Source organism: Dermochelys coriacea, chromosome 3, assembly GCF_009764565.3.
Source record: "Dermochelys coriacea isolate rDerCor1 chromosome 3, rDerCor1.pri.v4, whole genome shotgun sequence".
In the NCBI taxonomy this organism is placed as follows: Eukaryota; Metazoa; Chordata; order Testudines; family Dermochelyidae; genus Dermochelys; species Dermochelys coriacea.
In genome coordinates this window covers 29,618,637-29,629,241 of record NC_050070.1, presented here as the reverse complement: position 1 = coordinate 29,629,241, position 10,605 = coordinate 29,618,637, and the positions used below count along the sequence as shown (strand labels likewise).

The following is a 10,605-nucleotide window of genomic DNA, read 5'->3' as shown; positions in this document are numbered from 1 at the left end:
CATTTGATACAATCCTCATATGTCTAAAGAGTGGCTGAACTTCATGGTTTCTAAGAAACTCTTGGCCTTAGTACCTAAACACCAAATCCAGGTTCCATTACATTTCTCCTAGGCTAGAGGTATCCACAGTGGTGTTCTCCTATCCCAGATTTGATCAGTTTTGCTTATGTGATGGCTGTCATTTTAGTCAACTCACCTGGGATTAAACTGGGGACCTCCAGAGGAAAAAGCACAAGATACTGCACCTTGAGTTACAGTTCTCTAGCTGGGGCTTACAATGGGGCGTACCCCGGTCCGTCCCTACCCACACGCAAAGTACGCAGCTGCACAGGGCACCAGGAAAAAACCCAAATTTCCTGGTGCCCTACGCAGCTGTGTACTGCTCCTGCCCCTGCCCCACCTCTTCCCCAGGGCCCCCACCCCTGCTGTGCCCCAGCCCAGCCCCCACTCCACCCCCTGAGGACTTTGCAGCAGGGCTGGGCCAGCACTCACCGGCGGCGGGAAGTGCAGCGACCGGTGAGTCCTGGGGGGTGGTTCCCCCTACCCCCAAGCCAGCCCCGCCCCCCCTCAGAGGCCTAGGGCCCCACACCCACCCTGCAGGAGGCTGCATATGGCACCAGAATAGCTAGGGACGGCCCTGGGTGTACCAGCCTTTCACTGGAAAGGAAGAGTTAAAGAACCGTTTTGGAGCCAGGCAAACCCCCCTGCCACACCTGCAAAGCATGCATGGGCTGGAGGAGGAGCTTAAAAAGGGGAGCAGAACAGCTCAGTAGCAGGCAGCCAGTGGATGTGAACTCACCTACACTCTTAGCTCCACAGAGCGAGCACTATAGAATGTGCAGCTGCATGGGACCTCTGGCTATTGAGATTCTAACTGACTTGCTGAGAGGAAAAGGACTCTGGACACTGGTAAGCTCTGGGATTTACCATGATTTATTTTCTTTAAATGTCTTCACTTTGCCCTTTTGTTTAAGGAGGCTGGTAGGAAGCAATCCAGCTTTGGGGTGCAGAACGCCTGCTGCCAACCACTGGGCCCTGGCTTGGAACCTGATAGAGAGGGGAAGCTCAGGTTCCCCTACTAACCCTCCAGCCAGTGCTGAAGGTGGAAACCCCAGATATGGGGCATCTGGACAAAGGAGACCGTGAAACCAGAAGGATTAAGACTCTGGCACCTTGGCCCTAGGTGTGGCCTGGAGCCCCTCAGGGCTACTTTGTTGGACTCTTTGTCTGCCTAAAAGGGGGTGAAAAGAAAAGGAGTACTTGTGGCACCTTAGAGACTAACAAATTTATTAGAGCATAAGCTTTCGTGAGCTACAGCTCACTTCATCGGATGCAAAAGGGGGTGGACATAATTCATGACTAGGCCAGAGGGTTGAGTCATGGAAGAGGGCAGACCAGAGTGGTTGTCAGCCAGAGCACCAGGAAAGAAGAGAACTAATAATTTTATTAAGATAATGTTGAAGTAAAAAGAAAACAGTACAGAGTTTAGGCATAGAAATTTCTGGTTATCAGGAAATAAGGTACAGATTATCAAGGGGTGCGAAATTCAGTTTAGGAGCGGTTTAGGCGTAGGGAATATATAATCTGCAATCTCCCTGATTGGGGGTAAAAGTTTAACGGGTCAAAGTACAGACATTGAGATATAGGGGTATGTTGTCCATATAATGGCTATGTTCAGGTGTGGAGTATAATGAGCGGGTATGATGATGAGGATGGATCTACCCTCATTTGGTGGGATTTAATGTTGAGTGAGTTTATGGTTCCAGTTCATATGGTCCAATGGAAAAAAAAAAAAGTCTCTGAGTCCCTTTCCCATGGTTGATGCACGATGTTGTACCGGCTCACGCCTCCTGGTACTGTCGGTGGCCGGTGATGTGTTCGATGTAGATGTCCCTGGACCATCGGGATTCGCGGAAGGCCAGGGTCCTGTTCTCAAAGGAGACCGTGATGTCAATGAGGATGATCTTTTTCTGGTCCTCGTCGGTGACTACCACGTCAGGTCGCAACTGGCTGTCCATCCCAGGGATGGTGGAGTTCACGGCGACCTCCCCCAGGCACGGTGCAATGGCTTTCCCAGGCGATTCTAGATGGCGTTGTGGCGCAGCTGCCAGGCTCTGGAGTGGGGCTTGCAGCTGCACAGGACGTGGGGCAGGGTCTCGTTGGAGTAGCCGCACTTCCTGCAACGCTTGTCTCGGTTCCCGTGGCGGATGGCTCCATTGAGCGGGATGCAGTTGAGCCGGGTGCAGTGGATGAACCGCCAGTCAGCGAAATGGGTGAAGCTGCCCCTGGCGAGGAAGTGGTTGCTGGCATCCCACTTGCTGGTAAGTTCAAAGACTTTACTCTGGTCTGGTTTACGCTTCAGGGTTTCCATGTACAACAAGTGGATGGCCGCCTTCAGGGTCCTCTCCAGCATGCCCCTGGCACTCGGGGTGACGATGGTGTTGTCGTTGGACCTGATCTGCAGCACCAGGACTTCCAGTTCCTGGCGCTCCTCGCACCACTCCGAGCGGCAGCCGATGCACTTCCCCAGGCGACGCGTGGCATTGTGAGCGCGGGACCACAGAAAGCGATGTCGCCACCGTCCCGTCCAAACTCGCCATCCAGATAACCGCTCAGGAATCTGGCGGTGTCTTGGTTGGAGGGGGCTCTGCCGATCCGCTTCTTTGTTGCATCATGGAGGGCATTTGCTGCAATGTTCCTTACCATGGCGTCGGGACACGTCAGCAGGCGTAAGGTGTGGGTGATCACCGCGACGTCACACAGGTCACCCATATGGAGGACATTGGCACCGCCATGCCTGTGGGCAATACAGACCAGCTCGTTGCTGGCTTTCTGGGGAAGGAACAGCCACTTCTTCACCAGCTGCTGGACGATCTTGTCTGCCTTGTTGAGGGGTACCTTCGCCATGGCGGATCCCCTTAGGACGAAAGAGATGCGGGGGATCAGGAAGGTGTTCAGGGCGTTTATCTTCTGCCATGGTGCTAGCAGGGAGGAGTCGATCTTGGCGGCATCCTGTAAGATCTCCTGGATGGTGTCCTCGGGTGTCTGTCGGACACGGAAACCCGTCGGTGTGCCGAGGTGCTGGTACGCCTGCCCCTCTGCCAGGGGGATGATGGGCTCGCCCTGGATCTGGAACCCTGTCGCCTGCACCGACTCCCTTTTGTTGCCATCGATGTGGAGAGATGCGCACTTCTTTGCATTGAAGCGGAGCCCCATCCAATCGGCAGCTCGACTGGTGGCATCTAGCGTACTTTGGAGGTTCTCTGGGTCGTCTGCGGTCAGGACCAGGTCATCCATGGAAGCCAGGACACTCATCCTCTCGCCGTGGAGGTTGAAGCCATTTGTGTCGTTGGAGATCGCTCACAGCAACGGCTCCAAGGCAAAGTTAAAGATGATGGGGCTGAGGGGACAGCCCTGCTTAACTCTGCTCCGGATCGGGATCTCGGCGGTCTCCCCTTCGACCGAGCGAATGGTTGTGCTGCATCCCTCGTACACCTCTCGGATCACACGGAGGAAGTTCTCTGGCATCCCAAACTCCTGGAGCGTGGCAAAGATGTGGTGGTGGGGCATGGACCTAGAGGCATTAGCCAGGTCAAGCCATACTACCGTGCACTGCGTCCGCGCCCTTCTGGCCATTTCGATGGTGGTTTGGAGGACAAAGTTGTGTTCATAGCAGCCCTCACAGGATATGAAGCCTTTCTGGGTGGAGCTGATGGCTCCCCCACTCAATGACTACTCCGTGATCCTCAACGCCAGGCAGCTGGCATAGAGCTTGTACTTCATGGAGCAGAGGGAGATGGGCCTCCAGTTGCTGGGGTCATCCCGCTCACCTTTCTTGTACACCAGTACCGTCATGGCCTTCTTCCAGGAGCTGGGAGTCCGGCAGAATTGCTTGCACTGGTTGAAGAGCATGGCGAGGACCAGGCAGCCGGGATCTTGCTTTTTCAGGAGGCTGTAGGGGATGCCGTCTTTCCCAGGAGCTGTGTTTTTTTGTTTTTGAGAGTCTGGCCATCACTTCGTTGGGCGTGAAGTCAGTTTCCAGGACACCTGTTTCATCAATACGGGACAGGGGGTGGAGACACTCTGGGCGCTGCGCGTCATTCTGGGCTATGCGGTCAAATACATCCTTAAAATAGTTGTAAAGATGCTCAGATGGGATCGTGCAGTAGGGCGAGGGCCCGTCTAGGATCTCCCTCATGGCTTTGGAACGGTTTGCCTGGTACAGCTTTTGGATCCTTGAAGCCACTGCTGGATCGTAGCAGCGGCTAGCGTCTCTACTTCTGGCTCCCTTGGTGGTGGTGTTGAGATTTGGAGCAGGCGTTCTGTGGGCAGGCAGGGCATTCTCCTGGTTCGAACTTCTCCTGGGAGCGGTTTCAGCAGTCAGTTCTTGGGTAAGCCTGTCTACGAGGAGGTCAAAGTCGTCCAAGGAAGCTGTCGCTTGCAGCTCCTTGGTCCAGGCAGTCTGCCACGGAGTGGCAGCCCTCACCACCGGCTGCTGGCTCTCATGGTCCTCGACCTCATCTGGTGCAGGCTCAAAGCCTGCATGGTCAGCCTGCCATCTATCTCGTGGCTCAGGATTCCCATCGGTTGGGTGCTGGGGCGGGATCTCTGGCGGGATGCTGGCATTGCTAGCGGTCGGAGAGACACGGTCTGGCTCGGGAGTTGCTGGGACACCGCTGGTCCTTCTAGGAGTTGTTGCTGTCTGGGCGGTTGCTGCTGGAGCGGGAGATCTCCCGTAGACAGTGTCTTGCAGAATGGACTCGGGGGCCATGCTGGGCCATCTGGTGACGAAGGCCCTGTGCTTTGCTGCGGCTGCGGGGCTGGTTCCTCTAGTAACGTCTGGAGTTTGTAGGGTGATCTGGGGCATGGTGCTGGCTCCTCCGGTGGCTGGAGCTCGTAGGGCGGTCTGAGGCTTGGCACTGGCTCCTCTGGCTGCCGGAGCTCGTAGGGTGGTCTGAGCTGTGGCTCTGGCTCCTCCGGCAGTTGGAGTTGGCGGGGCATTCTGAGGGGCGGCTCTGGCTCTTCCAGCAGCAGAATCTCGAGCAGCTATGCACGGTGCGGCGCTGATCCTTCTGGGGACAGGGATGTGCTGGGCAGGTGGCAAGGTAGCACTGAGACGTCTGAGTATGGAGATTTGCTTGGCGATGTGAGAGGGTGAGACGGGCCTCCTGCTGGTGAGGACCTGGGTGATGTTCCCCGAGGCAGCAGGTACCTTCTCGTTGCAGCACCCATTGCACTGGCCTGGCGATGGGGATAGGCTTCTTGACGGCAGTTTGCACGATCGCTTTTCTTTGTTGAGACTCAGGAGCAGTGGGCCGGCGTGCAGCAGAAGGGCTGGGAGCCAGGGCAGGAGACTGTGTTATTCCCTTGAGGCGTTTCCTGCAGGCGACTTGGTACGTCTTGCATTGCTTCTGTGTCTCAAAGGGCAGGCTGCAGAGGGCACAGCTGAAGGCAACCCGCTTGCTGTGGCATCTCTTCATGTGCCTGGTGACACCACCAAGGAGGTGGAAGCTTTGGGGTGGAGAGCAGATGGGGCAGATGAGCACGTCCACAGCGAGGACGTGCTGCAGGTAGATGTTGTCCTCATTACCTTGCAGCGGGAGGGTACCGGCAACATCAGCGGTAGTGCTAGCTGGTTCATCCTGATGTGGGCAGTTGGGATCGAGAGGGCCGGCTGGGCAGGCATCCGGCAGGGACCTGGGGTCACTCAGGGTGGTTTCTGAAACTGGGCAGGCAGCCGGCGAGGAGCTGGTGACCCTCTGGGTGGTCTCTGGAGAGACGCTGGTCCCGTCTATGGAGATTCCTCTCTTGATGGTGCGTAGAGCAGCGAGAGCACCAGCAGCTGCTGGGGTGGGAGGTGGTCGCTGGAAAGCATCTTGCAGCTGCAGAGTGGGGGAGCTCTCCGTTGGCGGCTGGTGTTGCTGGAGAGCGGGGGGGCTCTCTGTCGGCAGCCGCTGTAAGGCGGGGGGGTTGACCCTCGGCAGCTGGTGTTGCTGGGGAGCAGGGGAGATGTTCCTTCTGGTTCTGATGTCCCGACAGGCCGTCCTCAGGATGCAGATCTTACTGGAACAGCATCTCGGAGGGGGTCCTTCGAGCAGCCACCGATCTTCGTGCTGCTGGTCTGCAATGTCCTGGAGGCACCTAGGACCTTCTTTGTAGTTGTTGTCTGAGAAGCCTTCTGTGGAGAAGCAGCAGTGGTGGTACACGATATATCTGGGGATGTCTCAGGAGCAGAAAGAGGATTTCCTTTCAAAGTAGTAGTAGCAGCAGAATACACCTTCAAAGCAGCATCAATTTTTTCAAAAATCGCAGCAGGAGAATCCATCTTCAGTGCAGGTGTTGCAAGTGTTCATAAAAAGAGATTAAACTGATAAAAACAGATACTACACTTGATCTTAGCCAAAAGGCCGAGAGGGAGCATCTGCAGCGAGTGAATCCCCTTCAGATGGCTGTAACAGAATCTGCTATAACTTGGGCAGAGGAGAGGGACCTGGGTCACATATTCACCAGTGGGTTACACTTACTGGGGGGTTTGATTCGGTTTGCATTTTGCCTCCTTTGATTATTGCAAGATGGCTTCTGCAAACAGATGAGACTTATCGCTTGCTCTGAAAGTGTTCGGGATTGAGCTCAGTCCTGTCTTTTCCAGCTCATGTTCTACAGTCAACCAAAAACATCTTACCTCCAGCTCTCAACAACTTCATCCCTATATGAAGCTTTTCAAGGGAAGAGTGGTTTGTAAATACAGTCAGGAATGGAGAGTCAAACACTGTGTTTATTAGATTTAATCCCTTTATTGTTACTGATATAAGTGTAACCCTTTTGCCCGTCAGAGTTGGCAGTAACAAGGGCTGGGTTCAGTATCTAGGGGTTCCGTTCCAAAAACGCAATGCAAAACCAGCTCGAGCCCCCACCCAGTGACTTGGGACAAATATATACTGTGGGTGGGGGGAGTAAAGGGCCACCTTATGTGCTCCGACAGCCCCACCTCTCCGTGGGTTTCTGCTGTAGCCTTCACTGACAGCTGTTCCTCCCCAGTAGCCATCCTGCAAGCCACTCCGCCTGCTACTCCTCTCCAGTAGCTGTCCTACAAGCCACTCACCAATATATCTTCAGGCCCCCTACTACTTAACACAGTACTCAGTGATTTCAGCTCTTTAGTGATTTCAGCTCATAGTACAGGAGCCCCATGCTGGTACACCATTGGCCCAAAATGAATTCAGCTCTGCAATCTGTAACCAGACTCCTAGTGGAATCAAAATTAACTCTGCTATTACACAGTGGACAAAGAAGATGATGCAGTCAACATACAAGGCCCTCAGAAGGAGGCCCATACCACAAGGTACAAATACCTGTCCCCAACCTCTCTCCATTCATTGAGTTTTGGAACTCATGTCCCTTGCCTAGTGAGTGCTACTTAGTTGATGGCGAGTCCCTCCATCATAACAAAAAGCCAAGTACAGTTACACTGTCCTTGATTCACATAATTAGGATAACAACACTTTATTCTTCCTGCTCCAATAACAGAGAAACTGGGGATCCCACAGCAGACAAAGTGACCATTTACGTGGGGTGGGTATGCCTATGCAAATGAGATCAGCCCCGAAGTTCTTTTCCACAACCCGCCACAACTCACCATCAGATGTCAGAGTAGAGCTCATCCTGACTCTGCTTACATAAGAATGGCAGTAGTTTTCTACTGAAACAATCATACCTAGTATGGGTTCCATTAATATGAATGTTGGACCATATATTCCAAAGGTACCTGGGATGCTGTTCACTAATTAAGAGATTAAGCAAAGGTGACCAAAGCAGAAAGAAGAAACCCTGGAATGAGAGAGTGAACGAATAAGGCCATGAAACCAAAAGGAAAAGATAAAGGGACTGAGGTATTCAGAACAATGATGAGTGAAAATTTATCACATCTTCAGTTTAACTTACATAGTTCAAGGCCAAAAGGAAAAACTAAACAAAAAATATTTGGTAAAATTGTAGAGCTGGATAGAAAATTCCATAACCAACATGAATATTTTTTCCTTTGAATATTTCTACAAACAGCAAATGCTACAAATAGTGGAACCTCAGCAAAAGGGCACAGTATTTAAAAAAAAAAAAAACACAAAGGGGTGATCCCGCAGAAAAATACCTAGCACAAAATACCAGCTCTGATAGGTTAAAGGCACAACCCAGTGCACCCTTTGAAGCAGCAAACACTGTGCTGTTAGCTGGCTGTCCATAGGCATCCTTTCCTGTGATGGTAGACTTTGTATAGGATGTATATTCAGCTACATTCTACTACCCATCCTGAAGGTTTGGTGTGTATGGCCAGGATTTAGTCTCTATGAGCCCAATTCAAAGCCCACAGAAGTCAATGGAAGGAATCATAGAATCATAGAATATCAGGGTTGGAAGGGACCCCAGAAGGTCATCTAGTCCAACCCCCTGCTCAAAGCAGGACCAAGTCCCAGTTAAATCATCCCAGCTAGGGCTTTGTCAAGCCTGACCTTAAAACCTCTAAGGAAGGAGATTCTACCACCTCCCTAGGTAACGCATTCCAGTGTTTCACCACCCTCTTAGTGAAAAAGTTTTTCCTAATATCCAATCTAAACCTCCCCCATTGCAACTTGAGACCATTACTCCTCGTTCTGTCATCTGCTACCATTGAGAACAGTCTAGAGCCATCCTCTTTGAAACCCCCTTTCAGGTAGTTGAAAGCAGCTATCAAATCCCCCCTCATTCTTCTCTTCTGCAGACTAAACAATCCCAGCTCCCTCAGCCTCTCCTCATAAGTCATGTGCTCTAGACCCCTAATCATTTTCGTTGCCCTTCGTTGTACTCTTTCCAATTTATCCACATCCTTCCTGTAGTGTGGGGCCCAAAACTGGACACAGTACTCCAGATGAGGCCTCACCAGTGTCGAATAGAGGGGAACGATCACGTCCCTCGATCTGCTCGCTATGCCCCTACTTATACAACCCAAAATGCCATTGGCCTTCTTGGCAACAAGGGCACACTGCTGACTCATATCCAGCTTCTCGTCCACTGTCACCCCTAGGTCCTTTTCCGCAGAACTGCTGCCGAGCCATTCGGTCCCTAGTCTGTAGCGGTGCATTGGATTCTTCCATCCTAAGTGCAGGACCCTGCATTTATCCTTATTGAACCTCATTAGATTTCTTTTGGCCCAATCCTCCAATTTGTCTAGGTCCTTCTGTATCCTATCCCTCCCCTCCAGCGTATCTACCACTCCTCCCAGTTTAGTATCATCCGCAAATTTGCTGAGAGTGCAATCCACACCATCCTCCAGATCATTTATGAAGATATTGAACAAAACGGGCCCCAGGACCGACCCCTGGGGCACTCCACTTGACACCGGCTGCCAACTAGACATGGAGCCATTGATCACTACCCGTTGAGCCCGACAATCTAGCCAGCTTTCTACCCACCTTATAGTGCATTCATCCAGCCCATACTTCCTTAACTTGCTGACAAGAATGCTGTGGGAGACCGTGTCAAAAGCTTTGCTAAAGTCAAGAAACAATACATCCACTGCTTTCCCTTCATCCACAGAACCAGTAATCTCATCATAAAAGGCGATTAGATTAGTCAGGCATGACCTTCCCTTGGTGAATCCATGCTGACTGTTCCTGATCACTTTCCTCTCCTCTAAGTGCTTCAGGATTGATTCTTTGAGGACCTGCTCCATGATTTTTCCAGGGACTGAGGTGAGGCTGACCGGCCTGTAGTTCCCAGGATCCTCCTTCTTCCCTTTTTTAAAGATGGGCACTACATTAGCCTTTTTCCAGTCATCCGGGACTTCCCCCGTTCGCCACGAGTTTTCAAAGATAATGGCCAAGGGCTCTGCAATCACAGCCGCCAATTCCTTCAGCACTCTCGGATGCAATTCGTCCGGCCCCATGGACTTGTGCACGTCCAGCTTTTCTAAATAGTCCCTAACCACCTCTATCTCTACAGAGGGCTGGCCATCTCTTCCCCATTTTGTGTTGCCCAGCACAGCAGTCTGGGAGCTGACCTTGTTAGTGAAAACAGCTTGCCTCCCTCATTCAGTAAGGGGCCCACACTTTCCTTGGCTTTCTTCTTGTTGCCAACATACCTGAAGAAACCCTTCTTGTTACTCTTGACATCTCTTGCTAGCTGCAGCTCCAGGTGCGATTTGGCCCTCCTGATATCTTTCCTACATGCCCGAGCAATATTTTTATACTCTTCCCTGGTCATATGTCCAACCTTCCACTTCTTGTAAGCTTCTTTTTATGTTTAAGATCCGCTAGGATTTCACCATTAAGCCAAGCTGGTCGCCTGCCATATTTACTATTCTTTCGACTCATCGGGATGGTTTGTCCCTGTAACCTCAACAGGGATTCCTTGAAATACAGCCAGCTCTCCTGGACTCCCTTCCCTTTCATGTTAGTCCCCCAGGGGATCCTGGCCATCTGTTCCCTGAGGGAGTCAAAGTCTGCTTTCCTGAAGTCCAGGGTCCGTATCCTGCTGCTTACCTTTCTTCCCTGCGTCAGGATCCTGAACTCAACCAACTCATGGTCACTGCCTCCCAGATTCCCATCCACTTTTGCTTCCCCCACTAATTCTACC

The 10,605-nt window shown here is 52.1% G+C and overlaps 1 pseudogene; it reads right to left on the bottom strand.

The window, feature by feature from the left end:
- Nucleotides 1-6,215: 6,215 nt before the first annotated feature.
- On the bottom strand, nt 6,216-6,419 carry LOC119854109 (annotated as a pseudogene).
- Nucleotides 6,420-10,605: the final 4,186 nt, after the last annotated feature.